The sequence below is a fragment of the Bacillus rossius genome, unplaced genomic scaffold (assembly GCF_032445375.1).
Source record: "Bacillus rossius redtenbacheri isolate Brsri unplaced genomic scaffold, Brsri_v3 Brsri_v3_scf474, whole genome shotgun sequence".
In the NCBI taxonomy this organism is placed as follows: Eukaryota; Metazoa; Arthropoda; class Insecta; order Phasmatodea; family Bacillidae; genus Bacillus; species Bacillus rossius.
Window position 1 is genome coordinate 24,544 of NW_026962672.1, and position 8,393 is coordinate 32,936.

The 8,393-nt window shown below is 38.7% G+C and overlaps 6 non-coding genes and 6 pseudogenes across 6 annotated transcripts; all 12 read right to left on the minus strand.

The window, feature by feature from the left end:
- Nucleotides 1–196: 196 nt before the first annotated feature.
- Nucleotides 197–361, minus strand: LOC134544721 (U2 spliceosomal RNA; annotated as a pseudogene).
- Nucleotides 362–1,017: 656 nt separating this feature from the next.
- Nucleotides 1,018–1,210, minus strand: LOC134544695 (U2 spliceosomal RNA). The gene has a single exon (XR_010077990.1). It is a non-coding gene; the product is annotated as a U2 spliceosomal RNA (small nuclear RNA).
- Nucleotides 1,211–1,620: 410 nt separating this feature from the next.
- Nucleotides 1,621–1,785, minus strand: LOC134544723 (U2 spliceosomal RNA; annotated as a pseudogene).
- A 656-nt stretch (nt 1,786–2,441) lies between these two features.
- Nucleotides 2,442–2,634, minus strand: LOC134544696 (U2 spliceosomal RNA). The gene has a single exon (XR_010077991.1). It is a non-coding gene; the product is annotated as a U2 spliceosomal RNA (small nuclear RNA).
- A 410-nt stretch (nt 2,635–3,044) lies between these two features.
- Nucleotides 3,045–3,209, minus strand: LOC134544725 (U2 spliceosomal RNA; annotated as a pseudogene).
- Nucleotides 3,210–3,865: 656 nt separating this feature from the next.
- Nucleotides 3,866–4,058, minus strand: LOC134544697 (U2 spliceosomal RNA). Its single transcript, XR_010077992.1, has one exon. It is a non-coding gene; the product is annotated as a U2 spliceosomal RNA (small nuclear RNA).
- A 410-nt stretch (nt 4,059–4,468) lies between these two features.
- LOC134544726 (U2 spliceosomal RNA) lies at nt 4,469–4,633 on the minus strand (annotated as a pseudogene).
- Nucleotides 4,634–5,289: 656 nt separating this feature from the next.
- Nucleotides 5,290–5,482, minus strand: LOC134544698 (U2 spliceosomal RNA). The gene has a single exon (XR_010077993.1). It is a non-coding gene; the product is annotated as a U2 spliceosomal RNA (small nuclear RNA).
- Nucleotides 5,483–5,892: 410 nt separating this feature from the next.
- Nucleotides 5,893–6,057, minus strand: LOC134544727 (U2 spliceosomal RNA; annotated as a pseudogene).
- Nucleotides 6,058–6,713: 656 nt separating this feature from the next.
- LOC134544700 (U2 spliceosomal RNA) lies at nt 6,714–6,906 on the minus strand. Its single transcript, XR_010077995.1, has one exon. It is a non-coding gene; the product is annotated as a U2 spliceosomal RNA (small nuclear RNA).
- Nucleotides 6,907–7,316: 410 nt separating this feature from the next.
- LOC134544728 (U2 spliceosomal RNA) lies at nt 7,317–7,481 on the minus strand (annotated as a pseudogene).
- Nucleotides 7,482–8,137: 656 nt separating this feature from the next.
- On the minus strand, nt 8,138–8,330 carry LOC134544701 (U2 spliceosomal RNA). Its single transcript, XR_010077996.1, has one exon. It is a non-coding gene; the product is annotated as a U2 spliceosomal RNA (small nuclear RNA).
- Between the last annotated feature and the right edge of the window lie 63 nt (nt 8,331–8,393).

Sequence of the window (8,393 nt, forward strand, 5' to 3'; positions counted from 1 at the left end):
AACAAAAAACTTGGTATATCCATAACAACGCTCTTACAATTACCGTACTTTCCACTTGCTGCAGCACAAGCTGGTCCCTTAGATTAACTGCAGTTTCAATAAGGCAAGAATGATTCTCATGGGAGAGTTGACTTTATACATTACATTTTAATTGTCAATATAATTTTATCTAAACAGATATTTAACGTTGCCTAAGCAATGTGCCCCCATGCTGGCATGCACTAGGCAGTGGCCAGCAGGGTCAATCGCACTCCCCGGACCAGGTCCGGGGGCAATCCGTCACAAAAAATGCTGCCAAGACAAAGTGTAGAAGAATCGCAGATACTACACTTCGATCTTAGCCAAAAGGCCGAGAAGCGATACTACACTCTGATCTTAGCCGAAAGGCCGAGAAACATCCCTTAAAATACACATCAAAATTAATATTGCACATTGTAAAACTCCATTAACCAAACACATGTAGTTCAACAGATAAAAAAAAGTCAATACAATTCATACAAATATTAACATGAGTAATGAATAACAATAATAGTAATAAAAGGTTTCACAACAAGCCTTAACCACACACTTACATAAACTCACGCATCGACATGACAAAATACATTTTCAATACATCATCATTATTATCATTTAACACTGCCTAATTGTTAATTATATTGAATTTTTTCTCACACAGCTAAATTTATTAAACATTCACAACAAGCACTACATTGTATGATAAAATAAAATAATTAATTCCTATTATTCTGCACACAAAATTGCTAAGTTCCTACATGTTCTCGCATTCCAAGTTCGTCCCTTGGGCATCCTTGTAGTTCCTGTTCGGCCGCCCCTGGCAGCACCTACTGGATCAGCTTTCTCTTCCTCTTCATTTGTTGAATGTACACACGACTTTTCTGTATTGTCTCTGCACTTGGGCACATTACATTACAACAATCAATTTTTCACTATCATCCATTCTTACAAGTTGGTAACAATGTTTATTACATTTAAAACAAACTTAAAGTTTATTACATTTTGTGGTGGGCCGATCCCGGTGGTACTGCAATACCGGGCCAACCCGCGGCGGAGGTGGGGCAAGCCCCTAGCACTCCGCCCTGTTCCAAAAATCAGTTTAATATTCTGGTCCTGCGATGCAGGACGTATCAGATATTAAGCTGATAAGAACAGATACTACACTTTGATCTTAGCCAAAAGGCCGAGAAGCGATAACAATCCTAATGAACCAGGAGCTATATGGGCTCCCTATTACTAAATCAAATGCTATAACAAGGTCTACTGACTTCCATAAACGACTGTACACTTTCGACGAGCCGTCATACTCTACACCACACATGCACAAGCATGGTCTGTACATTGATAATATCTTCAATACAGTGACACGAGGTATTACAATCCAAATGAATCACTATTCACCAGCAATAAACAAAAAACTTGGTATATCCATAACAACGCTCTTACAATTACCGTACTTTCCACTTGCTGCAGCACAAGCTGGTCCCTTAGATTAACTGCAGTTTCAATAAGGCAAGAATGATTCTCATGGGAGAGTTGACTTTATACATTACATTTTAATTGTCAATATAATTTTATCTAAACAGATATTTAACGTTGCCTAAGCAATGTGCCCCCATGCTGGCATGCACTAGGCAGTGGCCAGCAGGGTCAATCGCACTCCCCGGACCAGGTCCGGGGGCAATCCGTCACAAAAAATGCTGCCAAGACAAAGTGTAGAAGAATCGCAGATACTACACTTCGATCTTAGCCAAAAGGCCGAGAAGCGATACTACACTCTGATCTTAGCCGAAAGGCCGAGAAACATCCCTTAAAATACACATCAAAATTAATATTGCACATTGTAAAACTCCATTAACCAAACACATGTAGTTCAACAGATAAAAAAAAGTCAATACAATTCATACAAATATTAACATGAGTAATGAATAACAATAATAGTAATAAAAGGTTTCACAACAAGCCTTAACCACACACTTACATAAACTCACGCATCGACATGACAAAATACATTTTCAATACATCATCATTATTATCATTTAACACTGCCTAATTGTTAATTATATTGAATTTTTTCTCACACAGCTAAATTTATTAAACATTCACAACAAGCACTACATTGTATGATAAAATAAAATAATTAATTCCTATTATTCTGCACACAAAATTGCTAAGTTCCTACATGTTCTCGCATTCCAAGTTCGTCCCTTGGGCATCCTTGTAGTTCCTGTTCGGCCGCCCCTGGCAGCACCTACTGGATCAGCTTTCTCTTCCTCTTCATTTGTTGAATGTACACACGACTTTTCTGTATTGTCTCTGCACTTGGGCACATTACATTACAACAATCAATTTTTCACTATCATCCATTCTTACAAGTTGGTAACAATGTTTATTACATTTAAAACAAACTTAAAGTTTATTACATTTTGTGGTGGGCCGATCCCGGTGGTACTGCAATACCGGGCCAACCCGCGGCGGAGGTGGGGCAAGCCCCTAGCACTCCGCCCTGTTCCAAAAATCAGTTTAATATTCTGGTCCTGCGATGCAGGACGTATCAGATATTAAGCTGATAAGAACAGATACTACACTTTGATCTTAGCCAAAAGGCCGAGAAGCGATAACAATCCTAATGAACCAGGAGCTATATGGGCTCCCTATTACTAAATCAAATGCTATAACAAGGTCTACTGACTTCCATAAACGACTGTACACTTTCGACGAGCCGTCATACTCTACACCACACATGCACAAGCATGGTCTGTACATTGATAATATCTTCAATACAGTGACACGAGGTATTACAATCCAAATGAATCACTATTCACCAGCAATAAACAAAAAACTTGGTATATCCATAACAACGCTCTTACAATTACCGTACTTTCCACTTGCTGCAGCACAAGCTGGTCCCTTAGATTAACTGCAGTTTCAATAAGGCAAGAATGATTCTCATGGGAGAGTTGACTTTATACATTACATTTTAATTGTCAATATAATTTTATCTAAACAGATATTTAACGTTGCCTAAGCAATGTGCCCCCATGCTGGCATGCACTAGGCAGTGGCCAGCAGGGTCAATCGCACTCCCCGGACCAGGTCCGGGGGCAATCCGTCACAAAAAATGCTGCCAAGACAAAGTGTAGAAGAATCGCAGATACTACACTTCGATCTTAGCCAAAAGGCCGAGAAGCGATACTACACTCTGATCTTAGCCGAAAGGCCGAGAAACATCCCTTAAAATACACATCAAAATTAATATTGCACATTGTAAAACTCCATTAACCAAACACATGTAGTTCAACAGATAAAAAAAAGTCAATACAATTCATACAAATATTAACATGAGTAATGAATAACAATAATAGTAATAAAAGGTTTCACAACAAGCCTTAACCACACACTTACATAAACTCACGCATCGACATGACAAAATACATTTTCAATACATCATCATTATTATCATTTAACACTGCCTAATTGTTAATTATATTGAATTTTTTCTCACACAGCTAAATTTATTAAACATTCACAACAAGCACTACATTGTATGATAAAATAAAATAATTAATTCCTATTATTCTGCACACAAAATTGCTAAGTTCCTACATGTTCTCGCATTCCAAGTTCGTCCCTTGGGCATCCTTGTAGTTCCTGTTCGGCCGCCCCTGGCAGCACCTACTGGATCAGCTTTCTCTTCCTCTTCATTTGTTGAATGTACACACGACTTTTCTGTATTGTCTCTGCACTTGGGCACATTACATTACAACAATCAATTTTTCACTATCATCCATTCTTACAAGTTGGTAACAATGTTTATTACATTTAAAACAAACTTAAAGTTTATTACATTTTGTGGTGGGCCGATCCCGGTGGTACTGCAATACCGGGCCAACCCGCGGCGGAGGTGGGGCAAGCCCCTAGCACTCCGCCCTGTTCCAAAAATCAGTTTAATATTCTGGTCCTGCGATGCAGGACGTATCAGATATTAAGCTGATAAGAACAGATACTACACTTTGATCTTAGCCAAAAGGCCGAGAAGCGATAACAATCCTAATGAACCAGGAGCTATATGGGCTCCCTATTACTAAATCAAATGCTATAACAAGGTCTACTGACTTCCATAAACGACTGTACACTTTCGACGAGCCGTCATACTCTACACCACACATGCACAAGCATGGTCTGTACATTGATAATATCTTCAATACAGTGACACGAGGTATTACAATCCAAATGAATCACTATTCACCAGCAATAAACAAAAAACTTGGTATATCCATAACAACGCTCTTACAATTACCGTACTTTCCACTTGCTGCAGCACAAGCTGGTCCCTTAGATTAACTGCAGTTTCAATAAGGCAAGAATGATTCTCATGGGAGAGTTGACTTTATACATTACATTTTAATTGTCAATATAATTTTATCTAAACAGATATTTAACGTTGCCTAAGCAATGTGCCCCCATGCTGGCATGCACTAGGCAGTGGCCAGCAGGGTCAATCGCACTCCCCGGACCAGGTCCGGGGGCAATCCGTCACAAAAAATGCTGCCAAGACAAAGTGTAGAAGAATCGCAGATACTACACTTCGATCTTAGCCAAAAGGCCGAGAAGCGATACTACACTCTGATCTTAGCCGAAAGGCCGAGAAACATCCCTTAAAATACACATCAAAATTAATATTGCACATTGTAAAACTCCATTAACCAAACACATGTAGTTCAACAGATAAAAAAAAGTCAATACAATTCATACAAATATTAACATGAGTAATGAATAACAATAATAGTAATAAAAGGTTTCACAACAAGCCTTAACCACACACTTACATAAACTCACGCATCGACATGACAAAATACATTTTCAATACATCATCATTATTATCATTTAACACTGCCTAATTGTTAATTATATTGAATTTTTTCTCACACAGCTAAATTTATTAAACATTCACAACAAGCACTACATTGTATGATAAAATAAAATAATTAATTCCTATTATTCTGCACACAAAATTGCTAAGTTCCTACATGTTCTCGCATTCCAAGTTCGTCCCTTGGGCATCCTTGTAGTTCCTGTTCGGCCGCCCCTGGCAGCACCTACTGGATCAGCTTTCTCTTCCTCTTCATTTGTTGAATGTACACACGACTTTTCTGTATTGTCTCTGCACTTGGGCACATTACATTACAACAATCAATTTTTCACTATCATCCATTCTTACAAGTTGGTAACAATGTTTATTACATTTAAAACAAACTTAAAGTTTATTACATTTTGTGGTGGGCCGATCCCGGTGGTACTGCAATACCGGGCCAACCCGCGGCGGAGGTGGGGCAAGCCCCTAGCACTCCGCCCTGTTCCAAAAATCAGTTTAATATTCTGGTCCTGCGATGCAGGACGTATCAGATATTAAGCTGATAAGAACAGATACTACACTTTGATCTTAGCCAAAAGGCCGAGAAGCGATAACAATCCTAATGAACCAGGAGCTATATGGGCTCCCTATTACTAAATCAAATGCTATAACAAGGTCTACTGACTTCCATAAACGACTGTACACTTTCGACGAGCCGTCATACTCTACACCACACATGCACAAGCATGGTCTGTACATTGATAATATCTTCAATACAGTGACACGAGGTATTACAATCCAAATGAATCACTATTCACCAGCAATAAACAAAAAACTTGGTATATCCATAACAACGCTCTTACAATTACCGTACTTTCCACTTGCTGCAGCACAAGCTGGTCCCTTAGATTAACTGCAGTTTCAATAAGGCAAGAATGATTCTCATGGGAGAGTTGACTTTATACATTACATTTTAATTGTCAATATAATTTTATCTAAACAGATATTTAACGTTGCCTAAGCAATGTGCCCCCATGCTGGCATGCACTAGGCAGTGGCCAGCAGGGTCAATCGCACTCCCCGGACCAGGTCCGGGGGCAATCCGTCACAAAAAATGCTGCCAAGACAAAGTGTAGAAGAATCGCAGATACTACACTTCGATCTTAGCCAAAAGGCCGAGAAGCGATACTACACTCTGATCTTAGCCGAAAGGCCGAGAAACATCCCTTAAAATACACATCAAAATTAATATTGCACATTGTAAAACTCCATTAACCAAACACATGTAGTTCAACAGATAAAAAAAAGTCAATACAATTCATACAAATATTAACATGAGTAATGAATAACAATAATAGTAATAAAAGGTTTCACAACAAGCCTTAACCACACACTTACATAAACTCACGCATCGACATGACAAAATACATTTTCAATACATCATCATTATTATCATTTAACACTGCCTAATTGTTAATTATATTGAATTTTTTCTCACACAGCTAAATTTATTAAACATTCACAACAAGCACTACATTGTATGATAAAATAAAATAATTAATTCCTATTATTCTGCACACAAAATTGCTAAGTTCCTACATGTTCTCGCATTCCAAGTTCGTCCCTTGGGCATCCTTGTAGTTCCTGTTCGGCCGCCCCTGGCAGCACCTACTGGATCAGCTTTCTCTTCCTCTTCATTTGTTGAATGTACACACGACTTTTCTGTATTGTCTCTGCACTTGGGCACATTACATTACAACAATCAATTTTTCACTATCATCCATTCTTACAAGTTGGTAACAATGTTTATTACATTTAAAACAAACTTAAAGTTTATTACATTTTGTGGTGGGCCGATCCCGGTGGTACTGCAATACCGGGCCAACCCGCGGCGGAGGTGGGGCAAGCCCCTAGCACTCCGCCCTGTTCCAAAAATCAGTTTAATATTCTGGTCCTGCGATGCAGGACGTATCAGATATTAAGCTGATAAGAACAGATACTACACTTTGATCTTAGCCAAAAGGCCGAGAAGCGATAACAATCCTAATGAACCAGGAGCTATATGGGCTCCCTATTACTAAATCAAATGCTATAACAAGGTCTACTGACTTCCATAAACGACTGTACACTTTCGACGAGCCGTCATACTCTACACCACACATGCACAAGCATGGTCTGTACATTGATAATATCTTCAATACAGTGACACGAGGTATTACAATCCAAATGAATCACTATTCACCAGCAATAAACAAAAAACTTGGTATATCCATAACAACGCTCTTACAATTACCGTACTTTCCACTTGCTGCAGCACAAGCTGGTCCCTTAGATTAACTGCAGTTTCAATAAGGCAAGAATGATTCTCATGGGAGAGTTGACTTTATACATTACATTTTAATTGTCAATATAATTTTATCTAAACAGATATTTAACGTTGCCTAAGCAATGTGCCCCCATGCTGGCATGCACTAGGCAGTGGCCAGCAGGGTCAATCGCACTCCCCGGACCAGGTCCGGGGGCAATCCGTCACAAAAAATGCTGCCAAGACAAAGTGTAGAAGAATCGCAGATACTACACTTCGATCTTAGCCAAAAGGCCGAGAAGCGATACTACACTCTGATCTTAGCCGAAAGGCCGAGAAACATCCCTTAAAATACACATCAAAATTAATATTGCACATTGTAAAACTCCATTAACCAAACACATGTAGTTCAACAGATAAAAAAAAGTCAATACAATTCATACAAATATTAACATGAGTAATGAATAACAATAATAGTAATAAAAGGTTTCACAACAAGCCTTAACCACACACTTACATAAACTCACGCATCGACATGACAAAATACATTTTCAATACATCATCATTATTATCATTTAACACTGCCTAATTGTTAATTATATTGAATTTTTTCTCACACAGCTAAATTTATTAAACATTCACAACAAGCACTACATTGTATGATAAAATAAAATAATTAATTCCTATTATTCTGCACACAAAATTGCTAAGTTCCTACATGTTCTCGCATTCCAAGTTCGTCCCTTGGGCATCCTTGTAGTTCCTGTTCGGCCGCCCCTGGCAGCACCTACTGGATCAGCTTTCTCTTCCTCTTCATTTGTTGAATGTACACACGACTTTTCTGTATTGTCTCTGCACTTGGGCACATTACATTACAACAATCAATTTTTCACTATCATCCATTCTTACAAGTTGGTAACAATGTTTATTACATTTAAAACAAACTTAAAGTTTATTACATTTTGTGGTGGGCCGATCCCGGTGGTACTGCAATACCGGGCCAACCCGCGGCGGAGGTGGGGCAAGCCCCTAGCACTCCGCCCTGTTCCAAAAATCAGTTTAATATTCTGGTCCTGCGATGCAGGACGTATCAGATATTAAGCTGATAAGAACAGATACTACACTTTGATCTTAGCCAAAAGGCCGAGAAGCGATAACAATCCTAATGAACCAGGAGCTATATGGGCTCCCTATTACTAAATCAAATGCTATAACAAG